The sequence below is a fragment of the Gigantopelta aegis genome, chromosome 2, assembly GCF_016097555.1.
Source record: "Gigantopelta aegis isolate Gae_Host chromosome 2, Gae_host_genome, whole genome shotgun sequence".
Lineage (NCBI taxonomy): Eukaryota > Metazoa > Mollusca > Gastropoda > Neomphalida > Peltospiridae > Gigantopelta > Gigantopelta aegis.
The window spans coordinates 45,356,867-45,382,745 of NC_054700.1; positions in this window are offsets into that span (position 1 = coordinate 45,356,867).

Consider the following 25,879-nt stretch of genomic DNA (forward strand, 5'->3'; position numbering starts at 1 on the left):
TAACCTCACCATCCCCGGATAAGAAAGAAGAAGGCCGAGCACACTACCAACTAAACAAGATACCCTCACCCTCCCCGGATGAGAACGAAGAAGGGCAAGCACACTACCAACTAAGCAAGATACCCTCACTATCCATGGATGAGAAAGAGGAAGGGCAAGCACACTACCAACTAAGCAAGATACCCTCACCATCCATGGATGAGAAAGAAGAAGGCCGAGCACACTACCAACTAAGTTAGATACCCTCACCCTCCCCGGATGAGAAAGAAGAAGGCCGAGCACACTACCGACTAAGTTAGATACCCTCACCCTCCCCGGATTAGAAAGAAGAAGGCCGAACACACTACCAACTAAGTTAGATACCCTCACCCTCCCCGGATGAGAAAGAAGAAGGCCGAACACACTACCAACTAAGTTAGATACCCTCACCCTCCCCGGATGAGAAAGAAGAAGGCCGAGCACACTACCAACTAAGTTAGATACCCTCGCCATCACCGGATGAGAAAGAAGAAGGCCGAGCACACTACCAACTAAACAAGATACCCTCACACTTCCCGGATGAGAAAGAAGAAGGGCGAGCACATTACAAACTAAGTTAGATACCCACCCCCACCCCTGATGAGATAGGAGAAGGGCTGAGCGTTTTGTTAACATCCCCGCTACAGAAACGTCTATGCAGTATTTAATAATAAAAAAAAGAAGATTTATTGTTAATCAGATGCTACAAACAGTGCTAATAATACCAATTACTATCGAAGGGGTCAGTACAAATTCCTTTCGACCTTTATGTACAATTTGTAACCTATAAGATAACTGTATGACTGTAAGGTAGTGATATCAGGGCCCCAGACCTGCCACTACCAAATGTGTTTCTACGGATAACTAGTCAAACAACACCGTCACAGAGTGTCACTTCCAGAGATGAATGAATGAATGAATGAATGTTTAACGACACCCCAGCACGAAAAATACATCGGCTATTGGGTGTCAAACTATGGTAATGCAAATAAATAAAGTGATGATCAACATCAATATAAAAATTCAAGACTTAAAACAAAAACAGTGTAAAGAACTGTGCAAAAACACAAATATCACAGAATTTTACGGATACTGAATTTTACTCAAAACTTCCATTTTGTGCTGTATTGGCCATTCTCAAAGAGAATGTTACACCCCTGCACCACGGTGAGGTTACAGCACACGCAGGGGCTTCCAGAGATGAAGGCTCTCATAAAAGGGAAGTTCAACACAGCCTGGAAAACAAGGACAGGAAGTACTTATCCAAGTGACCCCATCATACACCTAAAGCGACGGAGAACAAACACTGATATTCAGACTGAGGACAAGGAACTGCAGACTCGGTGCATATTTCTATAAACTCAAAGTGGTAACAGAACCTCAATGCCACTGTAACACAGAACCCCAAACTCCAGAGCATGTACTGCAAAGATGTCCAACATATGACAGTATCAGAGAAAACATCTGGCCACAACCCAGAACAATCGGAGAAAGAGACGACCTGCTGCTGACTGTGGAGTTCATGGAGGCGGTAAAACTCACGATTTGAATTCAAGGAGCATAAAGAAACTGAACGCAGAAGAAGAAGACGTTTCTGCGGATAATGAACTTTAAAAGGAAAAAAAACATTCGTCACTAAGTATTCGGCTACAAAGGAGGCAACGTTTTATACTTCTACCGGTTTGAATACTTCCATAGACGTGTAGTATTTCATTACATTTACATATCATCTTGATAAAACTTACGTATAAAATACAAAGGGATGGAGTTTATTGTTAAACACGTACCAGCAATAAACAGTTATCCTACTAATTATCTGGATATTTTATAACTCGACATTCACAGCTCAGATCGTTTGATCCTTTTCACTAAATAACAATGGGTAAGACCTCGGATGTAGATGCTGCTACGTTCGAAGTTCAGTACTGGATTCTACCCATAGTTGGTAGGTACACTGCTAAGCTAAGAGGGGTGCTCCGACCAGTGATTTTATAATACAGAAAGTACAAAAAATATTAGTTACATGGCCGTAGCTAGCGGGCAGGGTGGGATCGGGTGGGGGAGAAGAAAAAAAAATCGAAAAAAATCCGGAAAACATTATAGAAACTTACAGAAAATTATCTTCTTAACCGTTAAAGGAGTTGTAGACTATTAACTACTCAGTTGTCCCCCCCCCCCCCACCCCAACAAAAAATCCTAGCTACGGCCCTGAGTTATATATAATACTTTGAATGATACTATTTCGGTATGTCAGTAATACCACGCATTTCATTATAATTATATGTACTGTGACAGTCGAACCTGCTCAAATGGACATATGCACCCATGTTATGTTACAGTTTGTTTTGTTTAATGACACCACTAGAACGCACTGATTAATTAATCATCGGCTATTGGATGTCAAACATTTGGTAATTCTGACACTAGTCATCAAAAGAAACCTATAGTCTTAGAGAGGAAACCCGCTACATTTCTTTTTCATTAGTAACAAGCGATCTTTTATATGCACCATCCCACAGGCAAGATAATACATACCACGGTCATTGATATACCAGTCGTGATGCATTAGCTAGAACGAGAAATAGCCCAAATAGGCCAATGACGGGGATTGATCTCAGACCGACCGCGAATCAAACGAGCGCTTTACCACTGGGCTACAGCTCGACTCCCATGCTGTGTAGCCACTTGTCTAAAGAAGGTTATTAAAAAGTTCAATAGATGAGAGTGTACCGATGCGCGTGTGTATGTTCTTGTGTCCGTACGTGCGTGCGTGAGCGCGTGGTGGGAGGATCACCCGGGAATGCGAACATTTGAATACAATTCCAGATTTCCATCAATAAAGAAAAACAGCTGCACTGTTTTCAAAAAACAAAACAAATTAAGACTGTTGATAGAACAATAGCTTTAATTACGGAAAGAGACAGGTGTTGGCTAAAAAGGTATACAGTGAAGAAAACATCATTGCTTTACGTGCTAGGGCTGACAGACAAGGGAGACTTGTACAAACAATCGCAAGGGTCTCTATTATTACTGACCTAGATCGGTGGCCCAGTAGTTAAGCTTCCGGATTTAAGGCTGGTAGGTTCTGTGTTCGTGTCCCCGCACGTGGCCCGGTGAAGATCGAGAGTTGAAATTTGTTTTGTTTAACGACAGCACTAGAGAAAATTGATTTAATTAATCCTCGGCTAGTGAATGTCAGGACATTTGTTCACTGTGACACATAATCTTCAGAGGAAACCCCCTACATGTTTACCCCAATTAAAGGCGCAGGCCCTAGTTACAAGAGAAACTACAGTCTGTGACGTTGAAACGGCGAAATATGGTTGAATATAGACTAAAACTTGACTCCATAACTCTTATTTCTGAGACGCACGTGCGTTTTTAAAAATATGAAAAATGCCTTTTGTGCTATTAGAAACACCAGGATGACGAAAAACACTTTTGGATGTACGGAAATGGATACTCTGAACAATAAAATATAAGCAATGTTTGATTTCAGTGATCATAAACGGCTCTAATAGTGAAAAATATGCCGTAGTGTTTAAAAACTAGGGTATGTCCCTTTAAAGATCGAGTGCACAATAAAGGCACATATAGACTGCTGCATCTAATGAGTTCACAATAAAGGCACATATAGACTGCTGCATCTAATGAGTGCACAATAAAGGCACATATAGACTGCTGCATCTAATGAGTCTGCCGCTTGCGTTTGTTGCATATAAACCATATGCGATTATTACACCACGGCTGACTGCATGCTCTTTGCAGATGCACGCTTCGCACGCACCCAGTCTAGACGATGTCATTAAAACTGATGTAGCCGAACCGCACGCACGCACCGCATCCTGTCTATATGAGGCTTAACTGACTATTTCCAATGATAGCATTCACACCGAATGAAAGAAATGTTTTATTTAACGACGCACTCAACACATTTTATTTAAGGTTATATGGCGTCAGACATATGGTTAAGGACCACACAGATTTTTGAGAGGAAACCCGCTGTCGCCACTACATGGGCTACTCTTTCCGATTAGCAGCAAGGGATCTTTTATTTGCGGTTCCCACAGGCAGGATAGCACAAACCATGGCCTTTGTTGAACCAGTTATGGATCACTGGTCGGTGCAAGTGGTTTACACCTATCCATTGAGCCTTGCGGAGCACTCACTCAGAGTCGGTATCTGGATTAAAAATCCCATGCCTCGACTGGGATCCGAACCCAGTACCTACCAGCCCGTAGACCGATGGCCTAACTACGACGCCACCGAGGCCGGTACATTCACACTGAATGCGTATAATGCGACAGCCGCAACAGATGCAAGAGCCGAATCGCACGCATCCAGTGTGTATGAGCCCTTAGAAATACCATAGCACTGCAAGAGAATCAAATTCTTGTAGCGTTCAAGTACACTCACTTGTGAAAGCAACATGTTATTATTTTTATTTTTATTTTATTAGACTGTTATAGTTTCAGTCCTTTATTAAGCAACTCATTTCAACTTCTTGTCATGATATGTCTTCTGGAGGAAATAAAACAGTTTGGTTTTCTGTCATGTGACGTGTGTCAGCCATTGCGGTGATACATGAGTTAAACAAGACTGAGGTTGAATTAAAATCGCAGAAACACGAGTATCAGTGTATTATTGATTTCAAAGGCACCGTTGTTCATCACACGTTGTGACTATTGGGTATATAACGAGAAAACGAAAGAGATGCTTATTTATCGACACTCCATGTTAGTGATCAGTACTGACAACATTCCGAATATAAACAAAAATAATTCCACATGTAAATGTTTTTGGTAGAAACGGCGTGTTCGAAACCCCTGTGCTATAGGAGCACGTAAATCTAGTTACCTACCTTGGTAGATACAAGAAATCCCTGTTATTAAATGTCTCGTCTACTATAAACCTTTTCAGTGCACTGTGATGAACATCCATTTGTGCAACTATAAACCAAGTTTCATTGATCTAGAAGAGAAACTGATCTAAACGAGAAATGTTAACGTTAATATTTCTCGTTCCAGTCAGTGCCCCACGACTGGTATATCAAAGGCCGTGGTATATGCTATCCTGTCTGTGGGGTGGTGCATATAAAAGATCCCTTGCTACAAATGAACAAATGTAGCGGGTTTCCTCTCTAAGACTATATGTCAAAATTATCAAATGTTTGACATCCAATAGCCGATGATTAATCAATCCATGTGCTCTAGTGGTGTCGTTAATCAAAACAAACTTAATTTTTTAACGTTAAACTTTAACGCAAAATTTTAATCCGACGCTTCTGCCGTCAAAAAAGTAAACTTAATACCCAAATCTCGCCTTTTTACTTTATTAGATCTGTCATCCGTTCATTATTTCGTGTTTTTCCCCCCAATTGTAGGCCATTTTAAGTTTTGAGTTCCTACAGTTCCTAAAATGCAGCTGTTCATAATAAGGAATATAATATTGAGGATACTGCATGAGTGGCCGTTAGATACCAGACATTTTACAACGAGCGAAAGCGAGTTGAATACGTTTTTAAGCAACGAGTTGTATGATAAATGGTATCTAATGGACACGAATATAATATTCTATTTGTTAAACCCAGTTTTAAAATAAATTTAAATTCCTTTTCCAACTAAAACCTATGTACGACCCTAGCGCATATAGTTATAGTTAACTTGTGCGTCACAGACAATTCAATTCCAGGTTAACTTGTACGTCACAGATTGATCGATTCGACCGTGCTGTTTTATGATATGGCATTGGTGACCAGGGCCCAATTTCACAAAACATCGTAAGCCTAGTTTTGCGCGTAAACGTAAATCTACAACAAAACCAGAATTCTTATTACTATTATAGTTTGAAAAACACATATTTCATTTTCGTTTGTCCATAAAATACTCCAGCTTCCGTAATGATGTAATTTTCTGCGTGAAATAGACACCAAACACGTATAAACGCACGACCGGTATAACTGCTAGTAGCAGATATAAACTTACGATGTTTGATGAAATGGGCCCCTGGCTCCCGTTCCACGAAACGATCTTAGCGCTAAGATCACCTTAAGTGTATACGGTATTTATGCACTCAAGGTGATCTTAATGTTAAGATTGCTTCGTGGAAGAAGGCCCAAATTATCACTTAGGAACAGCCAGTCGTATGTCTTTCAAATGTTGTAGCACATATGTGCGTTACCAGTATGTGTTATAAAAAAAATAACGAATGATGTTCTCAACAACGGGTGTGTAAGAAATTATTTTCACATCATCCTCTACTATTACAAATCCGGACGTTCGTAAATTCAGAAGATATCATCCAATTAGCCTTGATGTATTAGGCAGCAGGTAATGCGAGGTATTATATTTAACAAAGACATTGGGGTTTTGTTTTCATGAGAAAGTCAAGCGACGTTAGTCTTATGCATAAACAACAATAAAGGAGCAGTGTATTTTATTTTCTGAGAGAATCAACTGAAGCCGATTTTACGTCCACATAACAATAACGCGGGGAGTGTTTATTGTTGAGGAACAGCTGCCGGGATCCATCATGATGAAAACACGAGAACTAGCAACGTTACATATTGCCTATCACCTTTCACGGGCGAACTCTAACTTGGTTTTTGTGTGAGCTTTCCTTTGTGATGTTATAGCAAATAAACCGCTTCTAAGGGATGTGTCAGTACGATTTAATGTATCATTTGCTGAAGAAGATTTTTGTTTGTTTGAGTTTTTTTGTCTTTATCCTTTTATTTGTTCTCTTTCATGCACGCATCGTTATGATAGCATTGTAACATCATCGTCATCCTGCTCCTCCCTTCACCATCATCATCATCATCATCATCATCACCACCACCACCACCGTCATCATCATCATCATCATCATCGCCACCACCACCACCACCACCATCATCATCATCATCACCACCACCACCACCATTTATCATCATCACAACGCCTATCATCGTCATCATAAGCATCATCACCATCACCATCACCATCATCATCATCATCACCACCAACGTCACCATCATCAGCACCACTACCACCATCACCACCACCATCATCATCATCGTCGTCTTCACCATCACCACTATCGTCGTCGTAATTATCATCACCATCATCATCATCTTAATCATCACCATCGTCATCATAATCACTATCACCACTACCATCATCAGCAGTATCAGCATCATCACCATCACCACCATCGTCGTCTTCTTCGTCAGCATCATCATCACTATCACTATCATCATCATCGACATCATCATCACTACCACTACCACCACCATCATCATCATCACCACCACCATCGTCGTCGTCGTCATTATCATAATCATCATCAGCAGCATCACCACCACCATCACCATCATCATCATCAGCAACATCGTCATCCAATTTACTGATTAAATATTACTATTAACCTGTCTCCAACACGTATCTCGGGAACTCACAATGCATGTCCATGACAGACATGCTTAACCTTCAGTGGATGTAAGCACGTGACAGATGGCTTAATGGCGTCTGTGAGATCGGTACCTGCACTTTAAAATGTACGTCCCTTCCTGTCTTTTCTATAGTATAACATAATGCGGTTACAAATCACGAAAACCAGAGGATAACAATCAGACATGTTTAACACCACGATCTTTCTTGCGGCAATGTTTAAAATTGCTGGCAAGCAGCCAAGAGTATTGCAATTAAGGAACAAAATACAACAATTTTGGCTTCAACAAAAAAAGATGATGCTGTAAAAATTTAATTTCTTACATTTGCTGAAAATACACTACATCACAATAAATCTTGGTGTCAAGTTCTTTGAATAGGAGAGTATTAAACACCGCTGGTTATCTTTATCAGATCGTTACTCAGTACAAGAATGAATATTTCTTGACTTACCGTTCACGTCAAATGTTGGCGAATGCTTCTCCACAGGAAGTAAGAAAATGTTTTATTTAAAGACGCACTCAAGACATTGTATTTACGGTTATATGGCGTCGAACATATGGTTAAGGACCAGACATATATTGAGAGAGTAAACGCGCTGTCGCCACTTCATGGGCTACTCTTTTTTGTTTAGCAGCAAGGGTTCTTTTATATGCACCATCCCACAGACAGGATAGCACATATCACGGCCTTTGATATACCAGTCGTGGTGAACTGAATGGAACAAGAAATTGCCCAATGGGCCCCACCGACGAGGATCGATCGCAGACCGACCGTGCATCAAGCGAAAGCTTTACCACTGGGCTATATCCCGTCCCGCTTCTCCACAGATGTCAAGCGCCATGAGCACAGTTCGAAGCTTGGACGAAAAAGTGTACAGAAGATTAAAATTAGATATTATATATAATAAAAACATGTAGAGACAAAGACTGTTTTTATTAGGACATCACAAACACATACTGTTATGCGCCATCGACAGATCTGCGCGATCGATCAAGCGATCGATGATCAATGGATCCGTCGTTAGCGTAGATATCGGTAGATCGCGCAAGCCTTGATCGATCGCGCAAGAATCGATCGAGCTCGCTGCGTCATCAATAGATCCGTGGATAGCGTACCCATCGGTTGATCGAGCAAGAATTGGTCGATCGCGCTGCGCCATCAATGGATCCGTTGTTAGCGTACATATCGGTAGATCGCGCAAGCCTTGATCAATCGCGCAAGTATCAATCGATCGCGCTGCTCCATCAATGGTTTCATCGTTAGAGTAGACATTGGGTAATCGCGCAAGCCTTGATCGATCGCGCAAAGTTTTTTCGATCACGCTGCGCCATCAATAGACCCGTTGTTAGCGTATACATGGGTAGATCGCGCAAGCCTTGATCGATGGCACAAGTATCGATCGATTGCGCTGCACCATTTATGGGTCCGTCGTCAGCCAAGACATTTTTTTATTTTATCCCACTGCCCCCTTTCCTTTCTCTCCTTGAATTCCATCTCACTTCTTCCCAATCTGGCAACTCCTATCTTTCAACTTCTTTCGCTGTCTACCTCCACATCCCAGTCCTTGTCTCTCCAACCGCGACAGGTGCTTGTCTCTTGTGGCTATCTGTGCCACACACCTGCCATTCACCATCAGCTTTTAGCTGTGGGCTTAGTCTGACCACTTCGGGGAGTGTTCAGTAGTTACTTGTGGCATTGTTAAGAGGCACTTGTAACCACCTAATGTGCACCCCTACTACCGGCGGTCGTTAGTTAGTGCCGTGGGTCAGACCAGCTTTATTAGCGGCAGAGGACGAGGATGCCAGGTGGGTATAGGGAAATGCACAGAGACTGCACCCGCGGAGGAAGTTGAGACAGGTAGGCGATAGTGTGGACAACTCAGAAGACAGAGTCGGAGGAAACTAACAGAAAGAGTTGAAACAGATTGAAATCATGGGAGAAATTGGAAAGTTTTTTATATTAAGATAATGAAAATGATAGGCAGAGGGTGATAGATGACAAACATGAATGCAACTGTGAGCCAGCTTTGACGGGATTTGAACCACTGTCATCAGCTTGATTGTCCAGCAGCTTATCCACTAAACCACGGAGCTCACTGTTAACCTAGACATTGGTAGAATTTTCTTACTTGTGTCGTTTAATATTTGTGTTTGATCAAAATCACTCCAGAATTCTTCTTGTCAAATAATTAAAAAAATGGTTGCCGACGAAGATACTCTAATATTTTCCTATTCCTTTTTGACGTAAGAAACTGTTTTAATATGAACGTATTTGACACACTACTCGATGTTTGTTAATTGAAAGGAAGCTGCAAGAGCATCATAACCAGTGTTTTTAAAACTATGTAGGGGCGGAACGTAACGCAGTGGTAAAGCGTTCGCTTGATGCGCGGTCGGTCTGGGATCGACCCCCGTCGGTGGGCCCATTGGGCTATTTCTCGTTCCAGCCAGTGCACCACGACTGGTACATCAAAGACCGTGGTATGTACTATCCTGTCTGTGGGATGGTGCATATAAAAGATCCCTTGCTGCTAATCGAAAAGAGTAGCCCATGACGTGACGACAGCAGGTTTCCTCTTTCAATATCTGTGTGGTCCTTAACCATATGTCTGACGCCATATAACCGTAAATAAAATGTGTTGAGTGCGTCATTAAATAAAACATTACCTTCCTTCCTTCCTTAACACTATGTACTACGTACACAGTATGAAATTATATCAATTCATAACTTTTCTGCATTATGCGATTGCCATGGCGAAGACTATAGCATCTAAACAAAATTTATAACAAAATTTATTTGTGAAATTTTAATAATCTTTTTATCTACACTAATCCCCACGAAGGAAACAAATATAGCACTGAAGGTATCTGCCATTTATTGCGTACAAACATATAGCACATTCCTAAACAGAAAGTAAACAGTGACTTGATTGGCCATAAAATCATATGTGTCTGGAGTTGTAAAGAAAATTGAACCGGATCAGTTTAATATGTAGTTTGTGTTATGTTTGCCAGGCAGCCGGCTCCAGACAAATAAAACTAATTTTACGCTGGATGTAGACATAGCAGCAAAATAAATGTGCCATAAATATGACTATGTAATAAGGCGGATCCAACGGAGAGAATTAGCGGGACCAGTCACCCCTAAGAAAATTCAAGTCCCCACGTTTTCTAAAACAATCTGTTTACAATTTTCATTTCGCGAATGCCAAATATGTATTGATTGGTTGAATTGCTTTATCCAATTAAGGTTCAGTCACGCTGTCCTGGGCACACACCTCAGCTATCTGGGCTGTCTGTACAGGACAGTGGGTTAGTTGTTAGTTGGTTAGTGAGAGAGAACAGGGTGTAGTGGCCTTACACCTACCCATTGAACCCTCAAGAACTCGCTCTGGGTTGGAGCTGATACCGGGCTGCGAACCCTGTACCTACCAGCCTGAAGTCCGATGGCTTAACCACTGCGCCACCGAGGCCGGTCATATTTATTGAAGTGCCCTTTTATGGAGTTGGTCCAGGTGATCTTTCGCTCTAGGTGCCCTCCCTAAAGTATTTCCTAGGTCCACCCTTGATGTATAGGACCAGGATCATGAAGTGGCCCATCTGTAAAGCGTCCGCCTGAGGTGGGGTGTATAGTAAGATCGATAACATTCAGTGAAAGCGTACGAGACAGGGGCAGAGAGGAGGCAGGGGCAGAGAGGAGGCAGGGGCAGAGAGGAGGCAGGGGCAGAGAGGAGACAGGGGCAGAGAGGGGGAAGGGGTGGGAGCAACATGTCCCCCTAGTGCTGGAGCAAAACCTCACATTCGAGCAAAAATTATACAGATATTCGGCAAAAATGTGCTAACCTTTTTTACCCAATGTATTTACATTTATTAGATGTAATTCATTTAAACATGCGTTTGTAAACCTATATTAGGCGGGTCAATATAGCGCCAAAATACCCATACATCAACAAAATTGCAACAAAATATTTTATTGCCATTTTTTTGTACTTTCAGACATACTGAATAACATATTAAAAGTTGAACAGAAATGGAGCACGGGAAAGCAAAAAATCTGACGTTTAAAAAAATAGCCGCCAGAGCCTTATTTTGCTGTATTTCACTGTTTTCAAAGCGTTACCCTGAGGTTTTAAATGTAACATTATGTATTCTGTACTTAAGGTGATCTTAACGCTAAGATCGCTTCATGGAACGAGTCCCTGAATCAGTTAGCGTACTTGCCATGTGTACTTGACCTTATTTTCAACAGTTAAGCCTCGCACATGGTCTTTTGCTGGACCAGGAATTCCTCATTAAAATTAATTTAAAAAACCATGTCTTGCCCAATCAGTTAGGGACCAACAGCATAAAGGTTGTTTAGTTTAAATGACTGTTAATCTGCTGTTGGTACCAAAAAAAAAAAAAAAAAAAAAAAAATTAAAGTGACCGGCAGGTACGTATGCAGGACATTGTACAGGGGCGTGGGTGTAGACTATGCTAAGCGATGCTTATAGAACAGTTCTCCGGACAATATTTAGTTTTTAAATTGCTTAAATCAGGGGCAGTTCAACGAACCCTCTTCTCCACCCCCACCCTACACACATTCTTGACCAGGCTGCAACATGTATGGGCCAAATTTTAAAACTCTATTTTCTAGACATTTGTAATGTTCATTAGTATTGTCTGCTACATTCAAGAATGTGGCACAATATATAATGTGTATACAAATTGTTCATTGTCCATTTAAGTTAACTAATAAGAATATTCATCAATGGTTTAGAAAATGTGTCTTTTAAGAGATTATCCATAAATATTTTCTAAGTAATACATTTCGCTTTAGCTGAAAATACTTGTCTCACGATTTTAGGAATAAACTAAAATGTTAAAAATCTTGGACATGATTCATAGGTTCACGTGAAATGAAGCCCATATGTTTAAAAACAGGAACATTCGCCGCATTTAAGACTATGGACATGAATTCAGATAATATCTTAATAGAAATGTCCCCTGGGCTAACAAATGACATCTGATTTACTGTGTAAATGGAGGAAATTTTATAATGAGAGAATTTAAAAGAAATTTAAGTAAAGATTCATCATCATGTTTGCTCTCATTACATAAATAACAATAACAATGAAATAAAATAAAATAAAATAGGCAAATAAACCTACATATTAATCGATACCATACATAATTTTTGCGTAATTAATAACTCGATAATATGAAACCTGTGCAGTGGCTTCCCAAAGAATCCTTTACCTAAAAACTTAAATTTTACATGAAGTAAACATCAGGTATCCATTAAAATAACCCAAAGTAGACAGTTATATCTATAGGCGTCGGGTGTACCTCCTCCCCTTTCCTCAACTATGAAACAGCTAGGTGTCTAGAATATATATAAGCACTGCCCTTCATCAGATGAAATTAAAATGAATAACTGTTCCTCATGTGCTACAATATGGTATTGAAACGTGTTGCCTTGTCAATGAATGATATTACATGTATGTAGTCTGCTACTACCGTAACTTAGACTTTCCCCCTTTATTATATGCCCATGTATAGCATACTTTTTTTCAGCTTCTTAATGTGAGTCCCAGGCTTAATTTTAGATAAACCCGTATCTTCTCCATGATGCTTTTTGTTTTTAGGCTTGGACCTTAAATATGGAAATTCCTGGTAGGCCTGCACTTCTTTTCTAGTATGATAGCTTTTCCTTGATCACCAGTTGAATACATAATATGTACATATATACAATACAGATACTTTGGCACTAACAATTTACCTTTACCTGAGAAAAGGTTGAAATATGATAGGGATAAACATAAACAATTGGAAGTTACGAGGTTTTCATAACAGATAAACAGTGGTTTTCAAATACGTGTTTTACTTATTTGACATTTTCCATACTTTCCATTGCCTGGACATGTACGAGGTTTTGACAACAAAACGATAATAAATTTCTGCTTCTGAAAGAATAAAAATGTGAAAATCGCCAAAACTGCACATACAAGGTTTTCTTAGTTCAGTGACGATATGCTGTGCAAAAAGTTGAAAGAGCCAAGTCTTTCGTCACGCCTGAAAAATTGCTACCAACCACCTCGGCCTGTAAATTTCACTCCCTGCGGACTTACTATCAGATTATGGAGTGGATGTGCTGTAATAATAAAATGGAGCCGTCTGAGTGGGGATGGAAGTTAGAAGGTGAAAAGCTCATTCCGGTGATGACAGACACAAGCCCTGCTCCAGAGGCACTTATTCAGATCATTCACTTGACTTGGCTAGGTTTTTAACGTGTTCATATACCTCTATGGTTTTGAACACGCCTATCTCGAGTCCGGCTTCCGATAAGATCGGGGGTCTGACTCGGGACAGGAAATACCCAAATATAGGGACGATTTAAAAATTTCGAAAATTACGGCAAAAAAAAGAGGAAAAATAATGGTGAGGGGAGGTTAATAAATTTTGACTGCGTCCTTAAACACATATACACCTAATCTATAACTAATTAATAAATCGTTTGACGCAATTTTAGATGGGGTGGTCTAAAAAAAAAAAAAAAAAAATTAATACCCCAGAGGTTAGGAGGAAGGGTAGGAGGGTTGGCCCCAGCCCACAGAAAAGTTATTTTAGAAAAGTTTAAAAGTTATAAGAATTACCAATCATATTTCGAACCTTGGTGTGACTAGACGGAGACCGGGGGAGAGGGGAGGCCAGAACCTACACTGAACCTAAGGCCAAAGATGATTCACTGCAACTGTTCGGGAGGGTGCACTACTCAAAAGTGTACCTGCAGAAAGCATGAGATGGAATGCACCAGTGCATGTGGGCATTTCAACTTATTTTTTTGCTTATATCCAATTAAGGTTCAAGCACACTGTCCTGAGCACACACCTCAGCTATCTGAGCTGGCTGTCCAGGACAGTGGGTTAGTTGTTAATTGGTTAGTGGTTAGTGAGAGAGATGAGGGTGTAGTGGCCTTACACCTAACCACTGATCCGTTAAGAACTCGCTCTGGGTTGGAGCCGGTACCGGGCTGCGAACCCTGTACATACCAGCCTGTTGTCCGATGGCTTAACCACTGTGCCACCGAGGCCGATATGTGGGCATTGCCAAGATGACAAATGAGCCATGATAGAACAGGATGATGAACAAGACTGTGTCTGAGAAGCAATAAGATAGGATATTATGTGTCATGACGTCGGTGCTTATTACCAGAGTTGTGCCTTGAGTACGTCATTGATGACGTCATGACGCCAGCACAAATGCATTGTCCATTCCAGGAACTACTGTTATTTGAAAAAACATGAATGAAAATAGCATTAATTATAACATCAGGTTAAAAAAAAAATTTGATGGTTCTCAATCAGATTTTTGACGTTTTTTTGTTGGCGGCCATCTTGTTTATCCAATTGTCCAACTTTTGATATGTTGTTCTCCACATCGAACAATACAATAAACGATCATAAAACGTTTTGTTGCAATTTGTTTGGGGTTAGGTGGTATATTGACCCGCCTATATAGCTGTTTGGAGGTAATGATAATAGGAATAAATGTTGTTATCAAATTTGGGAATTTTTTTAATTCGGGCGAAAACAAGCCTGCCCCCTACAAAAACGAGAGCATATGAGTGAAAGAAAGAAAGAAAGGAAAAGAAGGCTCTCTCTCTGTCTGTCTCTCACGCTCTGTCTCTGTCTGTCTCTCTGTCTCTCTGTCTCTCTCTCTCTCTCTCTCTCTCTCTCTCTGTCTGTCTCTCCCCCCCCCCCCTCTCTCCTCTCTCTCTCATTACGTCTTTAATATCGTGTGTATTTACGTCACAATCGGGCGGTTTACAAGTTGTAAGTTGAATTACACCATCTTGTGACGCATCTGTAAAAAGCAATCATTATGTCCTAACCTCAAAATTGTGTTTTTGTCACCTGACCTATATCAGGCAAGTCCCAAACCACCTACAATTAAATAAATCCTGACAGTTAATTCGAAAGATCACAAAAATTGCGACAGCCATCAACACCACACAATGTTAACACCGAACTAAACGTTAGTACAGATGCACTATATGTCTCGTTAATTGTTTTTTAATGTACCCAGTAGTACCAAGAGACGTCATATTACTGCTATAAATAGTTAGTGATTACTCGATATGGGTCTGTGTACCAAACAGGCATCCCCAATAGATTTTCAGTATAAAATTCTTCACATAAAGACGTCGCCTGTCTACGTAAAATTATGATGATGCATTATATACTTTCAATTGTAAAATGTTTCAATGTATAGCATAGCATAGCATAGCATAGGAAAAAATGTTTTATTTAACGACTCACTCAACACATTTTATTTACGGTTATATGGCATCGGACATATGATTAAGGACCACACTGGTATTGAGAGTGGAAACCCGCTGTCGCCCCTTCATGGGCTACTCTTTTCGATTAGCAGCAAGGCATCTTTTATATGCACCATCCCATAGACAGGATAACACATACCACGGCATTTGATATACCAGTCGTGGTGCACTGCCTGGAGCGAGAAATAGCCCAATGGGCCCACCGACGAGGATCGATGCCAGACCGACCACGCATCGAGCGAGCGCTTTACCACTGGGCTACGTCCCGCCCCCTGAATAGTATAGTATAGTATAGTATAGTATAGTATAGTATAGTATAGTATAGTATAGTATAGTATAGTATTGTATTGTATTGTATAGTATAGTATAGTATAGTATAGTATAGTATAGTATAGTATAGTATAGTATAGTATAGTATAGTATAGTATAGTATTGTATTGTATAGTATTGTATAGTATTGTATAGTATAGTATAGTATTGTATTGTATTGTATTGTATAGTATTGTATAGTATTGTATAGTATAGTATAGTATAGTATAGTATTGTATAGTATTGTATAGTATAGTATAGTATAGTATAGTATAGTATAGTATAGTATAGTATTGTATTGTATAGTATAGTATAGTATAGTATAGTATAGTATTGTATTGTATTGTATTGTATAGTATAGTATAGTATTGTATAGTATTGTATAGTATTGTATAGTATAGTATAGTATAGTATAGTATAGTATAGTATAGTATAGTATAGTATTGTTTAGTATAGTATAGTATAGTATAGTATAGTATAGTATAGTATAGTATAGTATAGTATTGTTTAGTATAGTTTATTAGCTTTAAGCCTTCCAGCTCAAATGTATATATTTTATGTACAAATCAATAACATTTGGCAAGTGGTGCATATATGGAGGATGGGCAATTAAATATGTTGAGAACGTAAACATAGCGCATTTTAAAGGTATTTACCAATATTACATGATTCTTTTCTGTTTTGAACAAACAAATAATACAAGTTTAAACACAGATGGTTTGCGTAAGTACTATTTCTTTATATATATTGAACGTAATTACACGTACAGTGGACATTTCAAAACAAAGTGATATTCATCCTCTACATCATTATGATTACACATCTGACATTTCCGTTACGACTTTTCAATACCATAATATCTACCTTGTTCAACAAACAACTGGGGAGAAAAAACACACGAAATTTTGTTACAAGAATAGTGTAACAATCTGACAAAGATATTCTAAGGTAGCAAGCAAAACGTATCTATTAAATTCTTATATACATTACATTTAGGAGAGTTTTCTAGCATTCTCTTGAATAAAGTTTTCAGTTAAACGTATTTGTACACTTTTTAAAAATATCTCAGTACTATTGACATGTTGATTATACTAAATATCTCCAAAACCTTGTAATAACAGTAATGTTTTAACATGATAAAGCCAATTAGAACTATTCTGACATTCTGGCGTATCATCACAATTATAGTGATTTAAAAATACAGTTATTTGTTTCTAAAAGTTTCAACCAGTTCTTAAAGGGACATTCCCGAGTTTGCTGCATTGTAAGATGTTTCCGACTAATAAAATATGTCTACAATTAAACTTACATATTAAATATATTTTCTTATTTAGAATATCAGTGTCTGTATATTCAATGTGTTTCTGGTCGTCATATTTGTAAGACGCCCAAACTTAATTTTGTCTTCAAATAATTTCGTACGTACGAAAACAATTATTTTAGGAAATAAAATGAAATTTAACCTAGTCCAAATATTAAAACGACCAGAAACACGTTTAATATACAGCCACTACTATATTATGCAGAAAAATATATTTGATATGTAATTAAAATCATTAAAAAGTGTCTCTGTTAGTGGATAACATCTTAAAAACTGCAGCAAACTCAGGAATGTCCCTGTAACTAAATAGTATTCTTATTTTTCGAACAATATACAAAGGAAGCTGATATCGAAGAACTTGGATTTTGAACATTAATTACAGGATTCCACGTATTTTTCGAGGAACAAACGATAAAAAATTAAAGTTTGTTTTGTTTAACGACACCATTAAAGCACATTGATTTATGAATCATCGGCTATTGGATGTCAAACTTTTGGTAATTTTGACGTAAACTTAGAGAGGAAACCCTCTACGTTTTTCCATTAGCAGCAAGGCACCATCCCACAGACATGATAGCACATACCACGACCTTTGATATTCCAGTCGTGGTACACTGGCTAGAAAGAAAAACAAATGATAATGGTTGGAATAGAGTGAGGGCAAATGCTATTAAACTGCTTAATTTTGATTACATAAAATTACCATAAAACTCTCGATTGTCTAACTGAAAACTTGTTTCAAAAATAAATTTGCAAGGGGACAAACATGTGAACAAAATGGTGCCTTTTATTAGAACAATAAAATGAATGTATCTTTTGAGATTCTTTGTCAGTGTTAAGAGGTGTTATATATTTGATCTCATCAAAAAGATGAACACGTATGCACAAGGCCAAACGTTTAATGAGGTATCGTACCGTGTATCATCTAATCTAGAAGATCCTATTTTAAAAGTAAAGTTTGTTTTATTTAACTAGAGCACATTGATTGTTTATTTTATCATCGGCTATTGGACGTCAAACATATGGTCATTCTGACACTGTGTTTTAGAGGAAACCCGCTGTCGTCACATGGGCTACTCTTTTACGACAGGCAGCAAGGGATCTTTTATTTGCGCTTCCCACAGGCAGGATAGCACAAACCATGGCCTTTGTTGAACCAGTTATTGATCACTGGTCGGTACAAGTGGCCTTGCGGAGCACTCACTCAGGATTTGGAGTCGGTATCTGGACCCAGTACCTACCAGCCTGTAGACCAATGGCCTAACCACGACGCTACCGAGGCCGGTATCCTATTTTAAAAACGAAATAGTATTTATGTGACCCTAATGATTTAATTCTGTTTGGTACTATTATGCCTTAGTTATATAGTGACAGCAGATGTTTTGTAACTTATGAGAGAGAGAGAGAGAGAGAGAGAGAGAGAGAGAGAGAGAGAGAGAGAGAGAGAGAGAGAGAGAGAGAGAGAGAGAGAGAGAGAGAGAGAGAGAGAGAGAGAGAGCGAGGGGGGGGGGGAGAGACAGAGACAGAGAGACAGAGACAGAGGCCTGTTGTTTTTTAATGAGAGAGAGAGAGAGAGTGAGAGAGAGAGAGAGAGAGAGAGAGGTGGAGTACCGAAACGCTGCAAGGGATCTAACTCTAACCAGTCGTGAGACACTGGTTTGACCGGGAAAAACCCCCACAACGAATTCATCAATGTCGATCGACCCTGCAACCCACCACACCTCAGTCAAGTGTTCTACCACTGACCTAGTACTATAGTAACGATCTTCCATAGTGATTTACATGTCAGATTAATTTTGCGTGGATCTTGTCTATTACTTATCAAATCATTCTACACTGACGGTGGAAAGACGTGCCTAATTCAGTGAATATTACACTTTGAACCGTTTTCATACCTAGTCGCTTCTGATTGAAATTTTACCAATAGTTTTCAATTTCCCCCGCCAGCGATCCCATTACATTCGGCAGAGCGGAGATCCGACAAAAATCAGTTGGTGTGATTTTAACTACCCCGAGATCAAACTCCAGTTAATTGACCTGTCATTCAAATATATCACGGCTTCGTCCAATCTACGTTGTTGTGAAAATAAACAGTTTAAAAGACCGAAAGTAGCTAAATTATCAATTTGCGCTACGCCGTGTATAAAACGGCCTCGCATGCTTAAGAAGAAAATAGAATTGAAAACCCGGGTGTTAAATATCATGCGTAAACAAAACGCAGCAACTACGGAACAGAGATTGTTATGATATTCCATTTATGAGAGACTTGGGTTAAGCGATAATATCTTTCTTTTTAAATCCCGCCGTTCCATTTCCTTTCATCCGTAGGCATTCAACTGTTATGTCCGCATTTGCGGAATAAAAAAAAGCAAGTGCTCTTTGTAAAGGAGGAAATTGCGAAACACAATCCTGTGTTGAAATATAATTTAAACAGCTCCTGCTGATGTTGATAGTAAGATAGAACAAAAGAAAAACGAATGGTGATTACAGAAATGAGACACAGTAAGGGACAAAGAGAAAATGGAGTCAGTTGCTTAATACAGCCTTACAAAAACAGTTTATTAATCAAATTGCTTTCTGCTTTGACACGCAACATGATGACGCTACTTTAAATGCTGATTTTTAAATCGATGTGGATTGAATATCGACTCTTCGATCATTTTGTGGATATTATTTTGGAAATGACTTCCATTATTTCTTCAGTCACAATGACCAAGTTCTTTTAAATTCACTAGACAGTTACGAACCAATATCTGTTGCAATTCGAGAGTATTCCCTGTGTTAAAAATCGGTTAGTATTTCATCATCGGTTATAAGAGTCGTTTTGCACCAACCGACCAACTGTCCATTACACAATCGGTTAGAATTATATGAACATAAGGAGAGGCATGTGATAATATTAGAAAAACATTTAGTCAATCCAGTTCCCGTGATTTTCACGTATTGTGGTCCTTCCCACAGGGAACGCTTTTTTTTCTCTTTTTTTTTTTTTCATGCAATGGAATTTACTACAAGTTATTTATTTCTGAGCTGATTGCTTTCTAAATTACACAAAATATTGTGGGGTTTTTTTGTTGTTGTTATTTTCAAAACACTTTTCTCCTTACGTCAAACGAAACTGAAATTATTACAACCCCCCCCCCAAAAAAAAAAGAAGACAATAACAAAAAGCCCAACATTTTTGTAGGAGGATGGGACGGATTATAGGTAACCGATTGTTTGGTTAAACGAATTATATTTGCATAACGAATAAAAATCCTGTAGTTTGTATCTTTTAATTTAAGAATGTAAACGTTCACCACGTAGCCGATAGGCATTTCGCGTGAATTTATATTTGCGTAATCGACGCGCGAACAGAACGATTGTTCGCATAAATATAAACTTACGTAATCGACGCGCGAAAAGAACGATTGTTCACGTGAATATAAACTTACGTAAACAACGCGCGAAAAGAACGATTGTTCGCGTGAATTTAAAATTATTTAATCGACGCGCGAACGATACGATTGTGTTTTTCACCCGCCTACTACCGATTCGATCGGGCTGCTGATGCTCCCTTGCACCTGCCAGTGCAGGCGGTCCCTCCTCTCCCCTCCCCCACCTTTCCTGTCATGGACGGAGGAGCCGGCCAAGGCCGGCTCTTGTGCCCACGACAGGCGTGCGCTACAACAGCTTGTTCTGAATATACACGTAAAACCCTATGACATGACATGACATGATACGATTGTTCGCGTGAAATATTGTGCCCTGTGCTTAGAAAACATTCCACATCCTCCATTTCACCTGGACATCAGGACACGTGGGAAATTAGCACCTTGCCACGCCAACTGTCTTTGTTCTAAAATTGTAAAGAAAAATCCCTAGAGCAGACAAGAAAAGAAGACAAAAAGCCGAATAAGATGAGATTAGTGAATGAATAATACACACTACATGCATATACATCCTTCATTTGTCAGTAGCTGTGTTTACCCCGGCCTTGGCCGCCGACTGACAATGACGACACTGGTCCTAAGATAATGGAAACGGAAATAACAAATTTGTTCTAATTACGCACCGTAAGGCGCGCGTGTCCTCCTCGTTTAAGAACTTTCGAGGCTCATCGCAAAACCGGAAGTCGTGTGCGGGACTAAATCAGACAACTGGAATGATTAAGGGAGTAAATACCAAAGACGTTCCGTTGGCGTTGCGTTGTCTTTCGCCTTAGCACACAAATGACTTGGAATAATCTCGTGGAAATCTCATTCAGCCACGCGGCGTTCAATAAACAAAGAGCAGGAAATGGCGGACTTTTCATATTTGCACTGTCGATATTTCCATCATTGTCCTAATTCCGCGCGTTTAGCTTTAAACGAAGTTCAAAAAGTGTCTTGGGAATGCGTGCAAGTTCTAAAAATAATGAATAATTACAGTTCGTCAATTTAAAAATGTTAAAGAGATTTTGTAGAACTGAAGCAATTTTTGCATGCAACAGAAAGGATTCCCAGTCTGGAGCTCCACGCGGTAAGACGTGTTTGTTTCGCGAGTGCACACTGCACGTGCTTTCGTGTGCTCGACTTGGGGGTCCTTCATTTCGTTGTTTTTGTCAGCGAAATGAAGTTTTCTACTGGGATGTATGCGGCCATTGGAACTGATTAAACGCTGGAACGCTTCTCGTTTCGATAGCCTGCACCACCGGTTTGGATTCTTTTTTTTAGCGAGATTCCTTGCCTCCACGTCATTTCTCCGTCTGACTGTCGACTTGGTTTTTTTCGTGACTCGTATGACGGCCATTCTGCAGAACGCCACGGTTGTTCGCGTTTAGTCTCTACATGTCCGAGCCTGTCCTAGCAGCACTGGAAGATTGACCGCCCCACTCTAAGAAGAAATAGGAAGCGGGGTCGGCCCCTACTACTCTTTTTCTAGACTTTACTTTGCTTTATAGTGATACCATCTCGTATCCTCCGGAGTCGGGCCCGTCCGCACCACTATACCAAACCATGACGACTGGACTATACCCTAGTCTGATACTCTCTCTCGTTCAGACGGATCCGGCATCTCAAGATCTGTATTTCAGCACAGCACTACACCTTCAACGTCTATCGACTGTCAATCTAGGGGTTTTCTTGACGGGATGCAACCCATCTCGTCCCTTTAAGCTGTGCACCCAAACGGCCTTAACGACGCCACTCGCGTGGACTTATCGATCGGACTTTAAACTTTTAGATCTGCGTTCAAAATTCTATGTCGAAATTACTTCTTTTTTAAAATATTATTAAATAGTCCGATCCTCTCTTCTTTCTCTTATTTAATTTTGGACTGTCCTTCTAAAATGTTCCAAATTATATAAATATTCGGCCGAGCAGTTAATTCTTTTTTTTTTTGGCTTGTAACCTTTTTATTTTTTTTATTTATTCTATTAACTTTTTTAGTAATTGCTACTTTCAAAATTCTGCCCATTTTCACCCCCCCCCCCCCCCTCCATCCCGAGTCAGGCCACCGATCTTATCGGAGGTCGGACTCGGGATGGGCGTGTTCGAAACCCTAGTGGTATATGGGCACGTTAAACTAGTTATCATCATCATCAACAGAAAGAGGGTAATAACCGATGCACGTTTAGGTTTTGAAATAAAAATTTAACCCTGTATCTATAGGAGTGGTGACAGCGGCTTTTCTTTGTTTCGTTATCGACCAAATGTCTAAACCAGACCCGTCAGAACGATGTCTTGTGTGGGGGAGGGGACAGCCTTTGGAGGGGGGCACATGCCATATTTTTTATCTTTATTTATATAGACTAGGGCCAGAAAACATAAATTTTTGTCGTTGACTGGGGGTGCAATGTATGTACCACCTCGGCCCCCCCCCCCCCCCCCCCCCGGATCCTACGGGCCTGGAAATATCTATATACTAGACGCCAAACAGCCGTAGTGCTGAGGTGTCGTTAAACACATATTGCTATTTCTTTATCGACCCTAAGTAACCACGACTTCGCAATGTCATGTGAATATTTAATAAATTCTATTTATTAGTAGTGGAAGTAAATATAGTTTAGTCGATATTGTGTAAACGAAAAATATCTCGTCATCATCTTTTCCACCGCTGTGCGATTTTTTAATATATTATTTTTTAATGTTGCATCGATATGATCAGCTCGCGTGTATCAGATAGGCTTGTTGAGTACAAACATATTAGTCCTGAAATCTGTCGAGTCACGATGATACAACACGAAGTCAAATATCGACCTCAGGGTCGTACCCAGCCTGAATTGCCGGGGGTGGTTGTGAAAAAACAGAACCTGGGCTCGATAATGGACAGTTTTCACCCGGTAGACAAAACGAACATTTTCCCAACTGAAACGAGCACTTTTTCGTAACTTCGAACCACCTCGGTGGATCCATTCAGGTGATTGTTTTCTTTTCTCGTTCCAACCAGTGTACTACAGCTGGACAACGGCCGTGGTATGTGTTTACCTATCTGTGGGAAAGTGCATACAAAAGATCCCTTGCTGCATTAAAAACAAAATGTAGCGGGTTTCCTCTGATGACTACGAGTCAGAATTACCAACTGTTTGACATCCAATAGACGATAATTAATAAATCGATGTGCTCTAGTGGTGTCGTTAAACAAAACAAACTTGTTTTTATTTATTTTTTGTAATCAAGCTCAGTTGGTGGCAGAATGCTCGTTGGAGGTGTGATGATCGCAGGATCGAACCTTCCTAGTGGACCCATTCTTAGGATGGATTTTCCCCAGAGCCCCACGACTGGTATATCAAAGACCGTCGTATGTGTTGTCCTGTCTGTGAGAAAGTGCATATAAAAGTTCCCTTGTAGCTACTGGAAAAAATAGGGGTTTCCTCTTTAAGACTATATGTCAAAATTACCTTGGTACTAATGGAACAATATAGCCGACTATAATGTCAGAATGACGAAATGTCTGACATCCAATAGCCGATGATCAACAAACCAATGCGCTCTAGTGATGTCGTTAAACAGTTTTGTTTTTTTAAACTTTAAATTGATGAGGGTGAAGCTGCCACCACCACCACCCCCTTGCCACCTCACTGTGGCCTTCATGTGCGATATTTCAGCAAAGAACAGTTGATACAATAACGACTCATATAAGTCACTCTGGATAAACTAATGGGTACTTCCGGGCCTGTATTTTGATGATATCATTCCCACGAAGCTTCCCTATCTAATGATATCGTGCTTATTAAGATGTTTCTTTTCATCCCATCCAACAATTGATCAAACCAGGCTGTACATTTCGCATATTGTTGTCAAAATCGTCGCGCCTCTTTGTAGTTACTCATAAAAACCATCCCATGGGCGAATTACAACACCCTCGTAAGAACATTTTTTATCCCCAAATAACATGGTCGGTGATATGGAACGTCCAGGTGATGTGTCTTTATCTGAAATGATCTCCAGATGGTCTTTTTTTTAATGATTTCCAAGTATTGTCGTTTAAATCTTATGACTTTCATACACGGCTAGTTCTTTTCATACCCGACATTGCTAAAAGTGACTTCTAAGTCTTCTAAACCCTAGCAAAAGTTACATTCCATTTGTTACACTTTTCTCTTAAAAATTGCCATGTACCCCTTTAAAATAAATGAGGTGGCATCCATGTTAGCTCAGTTCGGTGCGTCATATACAAACACTATCGTACGCACACACACGCGCACGCAAGTCACTGATGTTTCCTTTTTCGCATATATTGCATTTTAAGGTACTTAAAAACAGCACTGCGACCAAAAACACGTCTAATTTGCTTAAACCATTTGTTGGTAATATGCAATTTAACGGTAAAACCGAAACATGTAATGCTAATAGCCGAAAATATACCGAGTATCGTAATATTTGTATAAAGTATAAGATGTAATGTATGACCGAATGTCAGTAATGTGGGATTAAGTGCGAGTAAACACGGTTAACTTCCCGACACAATGGGTAAAGGTATTGGCTGAAGTTACCCCTTCCCTTATCCCCCCCCCCCCCCCCCCCCCCCATCAATATCATTCTATTTTCCAAAGGCTAATAACCAGGCTAGAGATTTTCGAAGCTATCATAGCGCTACGAAATCATAAAAACCCATCGTAAGTATAACGTCACTATGGCGTGTGCTATAGTGATATCACAGCCTACGATGGTTTTACGATTTCGTAGCAGTAAGATAGCTTCGAAAATCCCTAGCTAGAATCCGTTCTTACGAAGCGATCTTAGCATATGAAGAAACTGCACTTAAGGTGATCTTAGCGCTACGAACGCTTCGTAAAATGGGGCCCCCTAGCAATTAAACTGTCGCAAGTAGCAACAACAATGGGGATAGTGGTGCGATACCCATGTACCATGACTTGTAAGGTTAATCACTGTTACTTCAAGTACGACTCGTTCCTTGTCATTTGTATTATTTACGAACAACCGAACATGAATGCTTTCGAACTGAATCGAACCGTGTGCAACTATGATTCATAATGAATGAGCGGTGATAGAGAATT